Source organism: Euphorbia lathyris, chromosome 9 (assembly GCF_963576675.1).
Source record: "Euphorbia lathyris chromosome 9, ddEupLath1.1, whole genome shotgun sequence".
Lineage (NCBI taxonomy): Eukaryota > Viridiplantae > Streptophyta > Magnoliopsida > Malpighiales > Euphorbiaceae > Euphorbia > Euphorbia lathyris.
The window spans coordinates 15,547,707-15,563,744 of record NC_088918.1 but is presented as its reverse complement, the minus strand read 5'-3'; positions in this window follow the sequence as shown (position 1 = coordinate 15,563,744).

Here is a 16,038-nt window from a genome sequence, read left to right as displayed (position 1 = left end):
AGATACCGAATTTAAGGTATTATCCGAGGACTAGACTCTTTTATTTTATTTTATTTATTCTCTTCTTCTATTTATTTTTTATGTGATAGTTTCTTTATTTGATTAGTTATTTATTTTATCACGTTTTATTTAATTAGCGTATTATTTAATTTTCGTTTCGTGTTGAATAAAATTCGGTTTTGTTTTAAAATAGAAAACCTCGTTTTGATATCCCAATACGAACCATGATCCGATAAAAAGGTAGTTCGGGTATCGAAAAACGTTGAAATTATAAGTTTCTAATTTAAAAGAAATTTCCAAATAATGTTTTAAAATAAAAACATCGTTTTAGGAACTTCCGTTATTGACTATGATCCATTTTTGGTAGTTCGGAAATCTAAAACGATTGAATTAGATTTAATTTAAAGCTTTTGAATAAATCTGGAAACAATTAGAGTGCTGCTGTAATTTGCCATTTCTGTCACTAATTGCTGTTTACCTACGGATTTTCGGTCGGTAAATCTGCCAAAACGCAAAAAATGTCATTTCAGTCCCTTTTTCTCAACTTCTAAGCTTTTAATCCTTAATATATATATGTATAGTTATGTAATATATGTGTTTCAAACTATTTTAGATGTTTAGTGTATATGATTATTTAGGATGTTTGTATATCATTCTTTATTTAATTTTTAAAAACATAAGTATATGTATATATTTGTTCTTTTATTCATTTGAGTTATATTAGATCCTATTTTGAAGATTATTTACTTGGGCATTTTGGGAAATAATCAATAGATATTAGTATATGTTATTTTTTGATATTTAAAACTATAATAGTTATGTATATATGTAGTTTTGGGATATTTGGGTTATTTTATTGGTTATTGAATGAAATTATTTTGGGTAAATGTTAGGTTCTTATTTATGAGATTTATTTACTATTTTCACATCTTTAAAGTATAAATGTATTTTATCTAATATTTTCATATATGTATTATATAGTTTCCTTTTATTAACTTTTATTTTCATATTCTCTTTTTGATTTAAATGTATATATATATGCTAGAATTACTTTCTTTATTCTTTTGGATCATTCATGGGTCCATGTTTCAAATGGGATTTATTTGATTATGAATCTTGCTTTAAATGGGTTTATTATTGTAATTATAATAGGTAGAGAGAGTCCATTAAATAAGAGGGGAAAATAAATCAAAAGAAAGAGAGTTTTCAATTTGATTATTTAAACTAATGAATTTTTAGAGGTTCCTAATGCAAATAAATGGAGTTGTTTTTGTTAATATTTCAAATCGTTTCCAAAACACCACGTTTTAAAACCTTAATCCGTTCCAAATGCGGATTAAGTGAACATGGTAATTAAAATCGCTTTCTTTGTGAATAATAGAGTTCTTGAATCATTTTCTTAAAGGATTTGTACAAAATAAAATTGACTTGTATGTTTAACCACGTTTTCTTAACTAAAGGTTTTTGTCTCGAACGTTTCCAAAGCACTTGAGTCGTTCCAACGGCGATTCGAGTAAACTTCACTAATCGGGGTTTTAAACCGCACCTAAATCGTTCCAACGGTGATTAAGGTGCGAACCATGTAAATAAACTCGTTTTGGGGAAATAAGTTAGTGTAGAATAAACACACGGCATGACATTTAAATAAAGTTGTAAATAAATCACTTCTTTCTTCCCCCTTCTCTGTGTATGTATAATATAAATGGGTGATTCTTTACTAATATGGCTTTCCAAAAATATATGCTCAAAACGGTTTTTGAAAAAAGAAAGAAAAGGTTTCAAATGAATTTTAAACTTAAAGAAGTATACGATTAGTCCGTTATCGCCTAACATGCTGAGTAGGAGGCCGGTGGTTCATAACCGGGCGATGTCGGGGTGCCTAGTAGCCTTTCTCCGGAAAGGAGCTAGCCTTCTCGGCTCGTACCTAAGTTTCCCGAACCCACACCGGTCTCCCGCAAGGGATCGATGTTCATTTTCCCATTCGTGGGTGGCGACTCTTCCATATCTCCGAGCTCCGGTCCTGCCGAGCAGCTTGATTCCACGATTGGTTACTTTCGGCGCCAATCACCGCTTACGTCGCCATGAGGTTGTCCACCCCCCGGTCCGCCCGGGAGATTAGGCCGCGGCACCTCATCTAACAACTGAGTTATGAGTTATTATCTATGATGCTGAGTATTAAATCATTATGTATCTTCAATAACATCAACCATGTTTAAATGCTTATAAAATTTATTGATTGAACCCAATGCTGATAACATGTTTGACATTGACTTATATTGACTTATATGCTTATATAATATTGTCTTATAAAACTCATTGAACAACAAATTACTCAGCGCTCTCTGAATGATATAACTTCCGCTTAAACACTGAGTAAAATAGAATATGTTCCATGAGCTGACCTATATCTATAACAAATTACTCAGCGCTCTCTGAATGCTATAACTTCCGCTTAAACACTGAGTAAAATAGAATATGTTCCATGAGCTGACCTATATCTATAAACTGACCTTAGACTTACTCGATTAAACCTTCAAATGTTTAGAGTAAAACTAAGTCAGTAGCTCAACCCTTACGGGGGAGTTTGCTAAGTTATATTAGGTCAACTATCATGGGGGAGCTCAATATTGAGTTCTTCGCTGAATAGTTTTGCCAACATCAAAATGGGGGAGTTTGTTGAAACACCTTTCCACATAATGTTGATTTGACAAAATTGTTTAAGTATAATTAAAAAACATATTCTAAACACACTAAGTTTAAGTGCTTTATTCTACTAATGTGTTTGTTCAATGTTGAGTTAAATTGTTTATAAGACACAAGGATTAAAAGGCCTAAGCCCAATACAAGTGTCAAAGCCCAAGTCAAACAATTCAAGACAACTCGGCCCGCGAACTGTCAAAACGTTGTCGTTATGGACAAAACGCAACTCAGCGGAAGAAGGATCTAGAAGACCTTCAGGGAACAACTTAGGAACGAAGCTGCTGAGTTGATTCGACAAAGCGTACAAGACAACAGCTGGCTAAGGAAAACTTCCAGACAAAGTGTTTCCACTTTGGGTAAAGTTCAGACGACATAGTATGCTGTCCAGTTGACTTTACCATAAAAGGAGAGACATTCTGCCGAGCTGACCAAAAGCTGACCGAGGACAGAAGATACTCAAATCTGATTGGCCGAGAGCTCTGAGCAAGTCAGGATGACAACGACAGGAAGCCGTTTCCCTCCAACGGTTATTTCGAAATTCGAAATGACCGATGCCTCAAGACGTCTCTATAAATAGTGCCATCAGTTGCTTCATTCAACAAGAGAACTTGATCAAGCCATTACGCTGACCAAATTTCTACGCAAAATTCTCCAAGCAAAAGCAAAGCAATCTTACACTAAATTTCATATCTTTTGTGTAAAAGTCTAGAGTGATTATTCAATCATCTAAGGTGTCTTAGCAATCATTGTTTAGGACAAACACTTATCATTTCTAGAGATTAGAAAGGAGAGGCTGAGTACTCGGTTATAGTACTCAGCGAGAGATTAGGATTGAGTAGAGGTATAGAGGAAGGTACTCTTGTTATACTCAGTTGCTAAGATTGTAAAAGGTTTGATGCTCTACCGTTAAAGAGCTCAGTAGAGAATTCGAAATCTCGGAACGTGTTCCGGGGACAGGACGTAGGCTTGGAGGCCGAACCTGGATAAATCTACTGAGTAACATATTTCTAACCTTTAACTCCTTTATATATTTATTGCTTGCTTAAACAAAAACTGACCAAGTAAAGAGGTCAAGCTGAGTTGTGCGCGTTGAATATCCGAGCTCAGGAATAGACTCTAAGTGCTATCTCCTGACTCAAGTAAAGAAACTGACCTAGTCACTAGTTGACTAAGCCAGTATCTTGCTATTCACTCAGCGCCGCTGTCCAAAACTTTTTCTCACGAAAAAGAAGTCTGCCCTAAGCTTAAAATTTTTAAATAGTTCCTAACCCCCCCTTGGAACTATACTTGTAACGTTATAAGGGACCAACAGCTTGTTCTTAGCGTATGCGAAGAACAGGTGCTCCACTTATTCCTCTTGATCCTAAAATAGAAGCAACTCTCAGACGAAGAAACGCAATCAGGAGAATAAGAACAAGGCAAAGGATGGCGGAACCAAGTCAGCCCAGAATAGAGCAACACCCTGAAGCTGAAAGGCGACCGGAGGGACCTCAACCAGAACAATCGGAGAACAGAGAAGAACAGCAGGGAGACAACATGGACGAAGAAGACCAGCATATTGACCCTCCACTCAGAATGAAGGAATACTCAAAGCCTTCAACGGAAGGCCACTCCTCCTGCATAGTAATCCCTGAGGAAGGCAACAATCTCTTCGAGGTGAAAGCCTTCATGATCCAGGTGCTCCAAACAGTTGTTCAGTTTGGAGGACTACCCAATGAAGATCCAAATCCGCACATCCAGGACTTTGTCACAATGTGCAACACCTTCAGAACCAACAGGGAAGTCTCAAACGATGTCATCCGACTTAAATTGTTTTTCTTTTCCCTAAGAGACAAAGCCAAAAGCTGGATGAAGAGCCTTTAAACAGGTTCTATCAGTACTTGGGATGCAATGGCAAATGCGTTCCTCACCAAATATTTCCTACCAAGACAAGCCATTAAGCTGCGAAATGTCGTGTCTCACGTCGCACAACAAGAAGACGAGTCATTGTCTGAAGCCTGGGAACGATACAAGGATCTGTTACGGAAAGTTCCGAACCACAAAATCCCCATGTGGATGCAAATCCAAACTTTCTATCACGGTCTTACCAATGTGCACAAAATACAACTCGAATCAGTGGCCAATGGGGACCCTGAGGAACTTGAGCCAGAAGCACTGTACGAATTAATCGAAAGATTGGTCAACACCAGTTACAAATGGCACTCTGTCCGAGAATATGGAAGAAGGGAAGCTAGTTCACCCATAGCGGACGAAGTGTCCAAACTCACTGCACAAGTTGAACTCCTGAGCAGACAACTCACCAGGCTGAGCGCAGCTCCAGTTAACAATGTGCAGGTTGTTCAATGCGATTTCTACGAAGGAAATCATCGATCAGCTGACTGTTTGTGCAACCAACCTAGTCCAAATCGAGAATAATGTGATTTTGCAGGAACAAGTCAGAGACCACTCAATCCTTATTCAAACACTTACAATCCTGCCTGGAGAAATCATCCAAACTTTAGTTGGAGCCAACAACCGGACAAACAACCACATCAACAGTACCAGACCAATAAGAACAATCAGGGCGGATACCAAACGAACAACCAGCCAAGGGAGGATAAGAAATTGGAAGACATGCTAATGCAATTCATGCAGCAAGCGCAAAATTCCTTCAAGAATATGGAGACACAGATCCATCAGCTCACCAACATAGTCATACCCAAAAACAAGGGAGTCCTTCCGAGCAAAACAGAGGTGAACCCCAAGGAGGAAGTCCAAGCTATCACACTAAAAAGTGGGACAGAACTACCAGATCGAGCTATAAAATCACTCCCTACCACCTCTAAACCGCAACCAGACGCAGCAGAATAAGAAGATACCAAGGAACAACCTTCGATTCAGGAGAACAACCTTGAGAATCAGAATGAACCTGCGTATCTGCCATGTATCCCGTATCCAGAAAGGCTTAAGCAGCAACAAATGGACAAGCAATTCGGGAAATTCTTAGAAGTATTCAAGAAACTACACATCAACATCCCGTTTGCCGAAGCATTAGCCCAAATGCCTATGTATGCAAAATTCTTGAAGGAACTGCTGTAGAACAAGAAGAAGTTGGAGAACGTGGCGCTGGTACAGCTGAATCGAGATTGTTCGTCCATCTTGCAGAACAAGGAACCTCTACCACAGAAATTAAAAGATCCAGGGAGTTTTTCTATCCCTTGTTCCATTGGAAATCTTAATATTGATAATGCATTGTGTGATTTAGGTGCCAACATAAACTTGATGCCATACTCAATATACAAACAGTTAGGATTAGGGGAACCCCAACCTACCAGAATGTCCATTCAATTAGCTGATAGAACAATCAGGTACCCGATGGGGATCATGGAAGATGTCCTTGTCAAAGTTGATAAATTCATTCTACCTATGGATTTTATCATCATGGACATGGACGAGGATGTACATGTCCCAATCATTCTGGGAAGACCCTTCCTAGCCACTAGTAGGGCTCTAATTGACGTCCAAAACGGACAATTAATTCTAAAAATACATGACCAAAAAGTGGTATTCAAAATGAATGAAGCCATGAAACACCCTCCATCTAGTGATGATGCCTACTATTTTATGGATTTTGTTGATGAGCAAATCTTTTTGCAGGAACATCTACACTCTGAGCAGGAGGAAGCAGAAAGATTCGAGGAAGATACGTCAACTCATTCCATCATGTTTGCAAACCGCCGACCCCTCTTCGAACCTCTGAACAACACCCCAACAACAGTGATGAAACCATCCATAGAAGAACCACCGCTTGAATTCAAACCACTCCTATCTCACCTCGAATATGCATTCCTGAACCCTCCAGATAAACTTCCTGTCATCATCTCCTCCGCACTAAAACCCGAACAGAAAGAACAACTACTGACCATACTTCGCCAGAACAAGGAGGCATTGGCATGGAAGATCTCTGATATCAAGGGAATCAGTCCAGCGGTATGCATTCACCGCATATTGATGGAAGAAGTTCACAGAGCTTCAGCACAACCACAGAGGCATCTAAACCCAAACATGAAGGAAGTGGTAAAGGTAGAAGTAATTAAATTACTGGATGCTGGAATAATTTATCCCATATCAGACAGTGTGTGGACAAGCCCGGTACAAGTTGTTCCGAAGAAGGGAGGCATGACTGTCATCACAAACGAGCAGAATGAACTAATCCCAACCAGAACAGTCACAGGCTGGAGAGCTTGCATAGATTACCGAAAGCTAAATGAAGCAACTAGGAAAGATCACTTCCCCTTGCCATTTATCGAATAAATGCTGGAAAGATTAGCGGGATACGCATTCTATTTCTTTCTTGATGGCTACTCAGGATACAACCAGATCGCAATACACCCACTGGATCAGGAAAAGACCACCTTCACCTGCCCGTTCGGAACTTATGCATATCGGAGAATGCCATTTGGATTGTGTAACGCCCCAGCTACATTTCAAAGATGTATGATGGCTATCTTTCATGATATGATCGAAAGAACAGTCGAGATATTCATGGATGATTTTTCGGTATACGGAGAAACATTCACAAGCTGTCTGAATAATCTTGAGGCTGTTCTAAAATGCTGCAAGGAGACCAATCTTGTTCTTAATTGGGAAAAATGCCATTTTATGGTAAATGGGGGAATAGTTCTGGGACATAGAATCTCAGAACAAGGACTCGAGGTTGATCGTGCAAAGGTTGAAGTCATCGAAAAAATTGCATGTTCCCACCTCAGTCAAGGATGTACGAAGTTTCTTGGGACATACCGACTTCTATCGCAGGTTCATCAAAGACTTCTCCAAGATCGCACTACCGTTATCTGACCTACTCCACAAAGATGCGGAGTTCAAGATCACGGAGAAATGCAAACAAGCATTCGAACAATTGAAGAAGAAACTGACGGAGGCTCCTATCCTGGTTGCGCCCAACTGGGAGCTCCCCTTTGAACTGATGTGTGATGCGAGTGATACTTGCATCGGAGTTGTTCTGGGACAACGGATTGACAAACATTTCAAACCTACATACTACGCAAGCAAGACTCTCACCGAGACTCAGCAAAATTATACTATAACAGAGAAAGAACTGCTTGCCGTTGTATATGCCTTCGATAAATTCTGATCGTATCTTATTCTTGCCAAAGTCATTGTCTTCACAGATCATTCTGCACTAAAGTACCTCCTTTCAAAGCAAGATTCCAAGCCACGGCTCATCAGATGGATCCTGCTGCTTCAAGAATTTGATTTGGAGATTCGAGACAAAAAGGAAGCAGAGAACCTTGTCGCAGATCATTTATCCAGATTAGAGTCCAACAAGCACGAAGAACAACGTGACATCAAGGAAACATTTCTGGCCGAACAATTGTGCAGCATTCATGTTAGGAGCACTCCTTGGTTTGCAGACATAGCCAACTACTTAGTTCGAAAGATCATTCCGTACCAACTGACATACAATCAACGAAAGAAGTTTTTTTCGGATGTAAAATACTACCTATGGGAAGAACCATTCTTATTCAGGATATGTGCCGACCAAATCATTCGAAGATGTGTGTCACAGGAAGAAGGCATGCTAATCCTCAACCATTGCCACAACAGAGAAGCAGGAGGACATTTCGCTGCCAATCGAACAACCGCAAAGGTATTGGAGGCAGGCTTCTACTGGCCAACACTATTCAAGGATGCTCACAGGTTTGTATCATGTTGTGATGAATGTCAACGAATAGGTAACATGTCGTCAAGAAATGCTATGCCTTTGCAGAACATCATGGTATGTGAAATTTTTGATATTTGGGGAATTGATTTCATGGGGCCGTTCCCAACGTCTTATGGGAACAAGTACATACTTGTAGCCGTAGACTATGTGAGCAAATGGGTAGAAGCCATAGCCAGCCCGACAAATGATGCCCGAATTGTTATCAAATTTTTGAAACAATTGTTCTCACGCTTTGGAATACCTAGAGCAGTCATAAGTGACCAGGGCACCCACTTTTGTAACTCACAATTTGAAAGGCTCTTAGGGAAATACGATGTCACCCACAGGATAGCCACTCCCTACCATCCGCAGACAAGCGGACAGGTAGAAATCTTGAACATGGAGATAAAACGTATCCTAGAGAAAACGGTAGGTTGTTCTCGTAGAGAGTGGGCGAACAAGCTGGACAATGCCCTATGGGCTTATCGAACAACTTTCAAAACCCCAATAGGCATGTCACCATATAGGCTCCTTTTTGGCAAAGCATGCCATCTGCCTGTCGAACTAGAACACAAAGCCTTGTGGGCTTTAAAATTCTTGAATTTTGACGAACAAGCTACCGGAGACCATAGGAAGCTGCAATTGAGTGAAATGGAAGAATTCCGCTTGTTCTCATACGAGAACGCCCTCATGTACAAGGAAAAAACCAAACATTGGCATGACCAGCACATTCAAAGTAAAACTTTTGTACCAGGTCAAAGGGTATTGCTTTACAATTCCCGTCTCAAGTTGTTCCCCGGAAAACTTAGGTCTAGGTGGTCCGGGCCCTTCATAGTCACTCAAGTGTTCCCTTACGGGGCAATCAAAATCTCCAACGCCACACAAGAACGGTTCAAAGTAAATGGGCAAAGGCTTAAGCCCTACCTTCCCCTGGAGAACAACCATGAGGATTCTCTCCACATCCTAGAGGCCTCTTGAACAAGCATCCTCGCTGGTGTCCTCTCCAAACACCAATTGGAGAACAACGTGTCCATTTGTGTTTTGTTAGTATTTTTTTTCTTTTATTTTTATTTCCATTATGCTAACAATAAATGAAGATATCACGTGCAGAGCAGCCAACTGACTTGCAGGTGATGCAAAGATCGTTTTGCCCTCCACAAATCGGAAAAGAACCAATCAATGCAAGGGGTAAGGAGGACAAAGAGAGTCGGAACAGTTATGACAGAAACTGCCCACTCCCCTCTTTCTTCACGTAAACCTTTCGAATTCCACCCCACCTACCCATTAAATACCCACACCTCCGGTACTCCTTCGCCACATTTTCAAACACCCCGCTTTTTTCATCTCTAGAAATTTCCCCCCTTTTTTTCCTCACTTTGAAAATGCCGAGAAGCACAAGAACTGGTCCGGTGAAGAAAGAGAAGGGTACCCCTTCCAACACCAGCCTCTCCTCTGATCAGGGCGAACGCCTGCGAAACCGTTTGGCCAGCTTCATAAGCCCTAAGGAGAAGACAAGGTATGAGTTGTTCAAAACCATAGAATTTCAAGCCGCAAGAATAATCTGTTGGAATAGCCTCCGCACCTTGGGACTGGAGGAAGATGTTCGTGAGTTGCTGGATGGAGCGGGACTACTCGAGTTCAGTAGCATCAATGAGCCCGCCTATAAAGAACTGACTCTCGAGTTTATGACTACGTTCTTGGTAGATACAAAAATCACCGACCCTGATGACAAGTTTCGGTACAAATTCCGTCTTATGGGTGTAGATATGTTCAGCTCACTCAACACTTTTAACCTCTACCTGGGAGCAGTCACAGAAGAAGAGCTGACGAGTGAGGACTACAAGAACAGCCTCATTGCAATGCCGCCAGAGTTTGTTGCAGAAGACTTCTGGCTTGAACTTACCGGAAACACCTCCTACAACCCTAGTGATTCTAAAGCCTCTCAGCTGCTAACGCACCCTCTGCGCTACCTCCAAAAGTACATTGGCTCAACCTTATTCGGCAGGGCTAACCAGAGCAACATCCCCAGTAATGATCTGTTTGTTCTTTGGTGTATGGTCAATGCCAAGAAGATCAATATGGGGCATTGGGTTGGAATGCATCTAGCCGGTATCGAAGGAACAACTAGTAAGTGCTTGTTATGCGGCCCTTTCATCACCAAGATTGCAAAAACCGTGGGACTGTTTAATCCCCTCCAGCATTCCCTCACTCTAGCCAAAACCATGGATCCATTCGACTGTAAGGCTATGAACAAGCTCTCCATTTGTCACAAAGTGGGTCGGAACTGGGTTTTGGTCGCTGAAGAACCACCTGTAGAACAATCGGCCAAGAGAAAGGCCTCTGGGGAGCCGCACTATGTTGAACCCATCCAGATGGATTTCCTGGAGAACAAATGCAGATGCTTGACAGTGGGGAAGGTCCAATTGATGCAGGGGATGTTTCTATGAGGCAGATGATGAGTTACGTGGGACAGCTGTTCGAGCACAACAGGCACCTGTGTGAACGGGTTAAAGCTCACGATGGGGAGATAGCTGAGTTACGGCAGCAGGTTAAAGAGCTGCAGAACAGGCCTGCACCTTCCAAAGAATAAGCAAGCAGCACTCTTGCAGCACCATCCCCATCCAATACCCTATTCCCCGAGCCTACAGATGGTAAGAACAATGCTGGTGAGACCCCAATGAAGATGGGAGAGGACGAAGTCTCCTCTCTTGTCACCGAAGCTTAATTCTTCTCTCGCCGTGTGGATTCTTTTATCTGGGAAGGTGTTTTTATTTCTATTTTCTTTGCATATCACAGACGGCTGAGTATACTTTCGTCCCATATCTGTTCTTGCATTGAGGACAATGCAACATTTTGTGTAGGGGGAAGGATAATTGAGAACTAAATATGCTGGCATTCTAATTGTTCTAGTATTATGCACTACCATCATTCATGATTGTTTTGGGGGTAACCATTGCACGATTAAAACACCCCCCCCCCCAGTTATTGTCTTTTTAGAAAAGCTACCCCTTTGAATTATCACACGAAGCCATAATGAAGGATAGGTTAGCTTGAATAATTGCATCAAGGAGTTAATAGAGGTCAGAAGAACTAAACTCATAATGACTGACTGTTCGTAAGTTACATTAAATCTGAGATTCAACATTTTTGAGGAAGCGGCCCTTAGATCTAAGAGTCCAACACACCAATCAAGTGAGGAATTAAGCCAACACAATCGGTAACTATTTCTTTTTGAGAGGACCATCTTGAACAAAGAGTCCAGAACTTGTTTTGGATGCCTGTTCAGACCTTAGGAAAGGAACTAAACACCAACATGATTTGGGCATTAGGATACCCCCCAACAAACACTTTAGACCACCCTTTTCTCCACACCAGTAGAACGACCACTTAAGCTCAAATACTCTCCTTGGCTAAACCATCTTAAACTTCACCAAACCATCCTCAATTTCAAAAGAACCCCAAGAGAATCGTCGAATCCATAAAGAAAGCTTGAGCCAAGAAAATCATCATTTAAAAGTTTGTTCTGTCAAAAACTAAAATGAGACGACAAGCCAATAATGGTAGAAATCATTAGCTTGTATCCAAGCATTCAACAGAACACAAGAACAATCATGGAAAGTGCACATTTCTGTTCTAGCTCAAAAATCAAAAGCTTGACAGTCCTCAGTAGCCAAAAATTGCCTTCACTACACACCCAATCATCCTAGCCCCGTTACAACCTACAAAAAGTCCCAATGAGGGTATAGGTTCCTTTTCGAAGTGTCCAAACGGACCGATTTTCAAGTTCAGGGGACACATCTGTTCCTGTATCGGTTGCATGGGGGAAACAAGCAATACCCCAAACACATCAACCTGGACTTGGTGATCGGACCGTAAGTCAAACATGTTGAAATTTAAGCTTTAATTGTAGAAGCGAACATGAGCAGTTGGAAACGATAAGGTCCTTTTTTATTACATATTATCTCCTGTTATTGCAAGTATTCCTAGCTGTTCTAAAACTCCGTGAAGGTTAGTTGTGATATGAAAAGAAGGAACAATCTCTATAAAGACAATTGCTTGAGGACAAGCAACACATTGTTTTGGGGGTATTTTGATGTGTGTAAAATGTGTATAATATTTGGTAACAATTTTGGGCATAAATGAACAAAATTACAACATATGGTTCTCATAATACTTTGTTTTTGCAGATTGTTTGTGATTATGTAGCTGCCTGTTCGGTAGCAGAATCCACATGGTGAACAAGCTGGAAAGGAGTGCGGACAAGCGAAGAACAAGGAAGAGAAAAAGAACTCATGGGAACAATTTGTACCCGTAGAACTTGAATCAATCATCCTAAAATCATTGGAGACCTTTCGGGAAAAAGAATTAATGCTGGAGGCAGAACAACCATCCCTCACAGAAGAAATCATCAAGCATGGGCGGACTGCTGTGCTGCAGACTGTTCCTGGCTGTCAGAACAGTCTGCCAGACCATATCTTCTTTATTTTATTATATCCTGAACAATGATTTCTGAACAATTTTTGGGCTATTTAAGGAGCCCTCGTTTTGTATGTGATTCATTCAGATTTTCGAATCTGAAGCCTTGTGTGAAACTTTGTTTTATGTGTTTTAATATATTGTTGTTTTCTTCATTGTTGCTTTGTTTTATCTCATTCAATTACGAGTGAGTAAATCATTAAGCAGGTATGCAGCGGAGCAGAAACAGGTAGATAGAGCAGGATTATTCCTCTCTAAACTCATTAAGTGTGTATGGCTTGGCTGTTCGATGAGTAATTAACGATAAATAGGAGTAGCTAACCTGTTTTTAAGCTGAGCAATCATGAGGAGACTCTTTTTGCAAAGCTGAACTTTCATTGAACACATTTAATTATGACACGGAGACGTAATTAATTAAGTGTTAAGGGTTTTAGTTGTTCTAAGTTCTAACTGAATGCTTTCCTGTTCTTAAAGCTTGAGAATATATCAATCTCAAGGAGACTTATTTTGATTGTTTTTAAAGAACGTTGGGAATATAGGGAGACCTGACTCAACCGATTTTCGTGAAAGATACCTTAAGCCAAAGTTGTTCCCACCTAATGAACAAAGGAAAGGAATGCCTGTTCTGGAACTATTCTGTATATACTGTATACCTGTTGCTTTTCCATCTGAATTTCAATTAAACTCTTTGATAGTTTTGTGTTTCATATTGCAACACACCACCTTCTAATCAACTTAAGTTTTTGGTTACTTTGTAAACTTGGCTAAACATACTTTGAAGGGAGTAAGCGTGCGGTTGTTCTATCCTCGTGGAACCGATATTTACTTATCACTTTATTACTTGGACTGCTGTACCATTTTGGTAGAGGGGTTTACTTAGATGTATATGATGGTATATATATAAAAATTAAACTTGTATAATCAAATATATGTGTATATATATATAAAAATGTAAAATATGTGTAATTCGGTGCGGTTCAGTTGTTTTACATTTTCTGTCAAACCGAAACGAACCGAACCGAATATCGAAATAAACTTAAAATTAAAACCGATGCCGAACCGAATTGTTAAAAAAACCGAACCGAAAAACCGAATTCACTCGGTTCGGTATGCGGTTTAAACCGAACCGATACACACCCCTAATTATCATGTTTGTTTTGCTATGTATAATCATAAATTTCCATTTACTCTTATAAATATATATAACATTAGTAATAATAAAAAATTAATAATAATGTGATGTAAAAATGGAGGAAATGAAAAGGTTACATTGAAGAAATTAGGAATACATATTGGAATGTAATGGGAATTCCTATTGATTTCTTTGGTAATTCTCAGTACAAAACTTATTGAAGTTTTGAAGAAAATTGAAGTTATGGAATTCCCATTACATTCCAATAAAACTATAAAGAGTATCCAAACATAGTAATGGGCTTTTAATGTAATGAGCATTCCATTACAAAGCCCATTACGTCTTACCAAACGTACCCTAAGTGAATTTTTCAAGTGTATTCATTGAGCTCTGGCATCCCAAATAATGAAGTGTTATTTCATCATGCGTGTTTTGAATCTTAAATTTGGTTTTGCATGGTTGGCACTATCTAATTATAGCAACAAATGAGTTCCTTAAATGCTCCATGGTCGAGCAATACCACTTGAACTGGGGCTTTCTTTCAATTAAAGCAAGTGTGAGAATGAATTGATGGAGCTCATGTTGTGGCATATGAATTTACTTATGTTTCTCCTTTAATGTGTAGGATGATCTATCGAAAGGTGAGTGGGAACTGCTTATTTCACTGAAACGCTTGTTCATGACACACTGGATGTGAAGCTACTAGACTCCATGACTCATGATTTTTCAAATGAAGAGTTTGTTGCAGAAGAAAGGGGGTAGCTGATGTTATTGAACGAAAAGCAGTGTGAGAATTCAATCATGAGTAGTCCAATTCAGTTTTCAATTGGAAAAGAAAGGCATCGTATTCAAAACTTACCAGACTTGTGAAAACACAAAAAAAAAAAAATATATATGATCAATACAATCTGGTTTCAGATTGATATGGTAGCACATGACCTAGTAGAACTCTAGAATGAGAAATACAATATACAACATCGAACCACAAGTATAAAATGATTAATTATAGAGGATAAGCATAATCAATCCACTGCCTAACCCAAAAAGCACATAAATATACATTGTCTTGAATACCAACATCCCACACAGTGAAGTTGATGTTCTTATATTCCACTATCTCCATATTAAATCTAGGGTTATAAATGAGCAGAGCCGCTCATGAGCGGTTCGGTGATCGGCTCGATATGTAAACGAGCCGCTCGTGAACACGATTTACTGGCTCGGTTCGTAAACGAGCCAAGCTTGAGCAGGCCAAAGCTCGGCTCGAAAGCTTGCGAGCAGGCTCGATTAACAAATTTTAGTTTTGTAGAAAACTATATAATTTTGTGTTAGTTTACAAATATCTAAACTTAATATTATTTCATCTGCTATTAGATGAGTTCGTTCACAAACATAATAAATGAGTAATAGACGAACTATTTGTAAGCATCTTGTTTATTTATTCACGAACTTTGCTTGTGAGCTTGTTTATGTATACAATTAAAGAGTTATTTGCGAGCAAACTTCACAAATATAATTAACAATTTACTCACAAACAATTCATGGTTAGATAATTTTTTTAATGAACCAAGTCCAAAAGAAACAAGCTCGAAGCTCGGCTCAGCAAGCCTAAGCTCCGTTCGGACTCGGCTCGTTAATTTTATAGCAAGCTCAGCTCGGACTCGAGCTCGTTAATTTTATAGTGAGCCGAGCTTGAACAGGCCAAAACTCGGCTCGGCTCGATTACAACCCTAATTAAATCCTACAAAGAAGAAAATTATATTATAAAGTGCGAACTTGAATAAATTCTGAAGTATTAAAAAAATTACATCACATGGTAAAACTTTCATATCAGAAGCTTACAGAGTTATCACTATTAATTATTTCTTTCTTCATAAAAATTCATTTGTTTGAATTTTATTTTTTTTAATAGATGTCCGCCATGATTTCTCTCTCAGGCCATGATTTCTTTCTCTGCATGTTATTTTACTCCTATATCCATAATATGCAGTAGCTATTTTTGGTTATTATCAATCGCATGAATGAAATT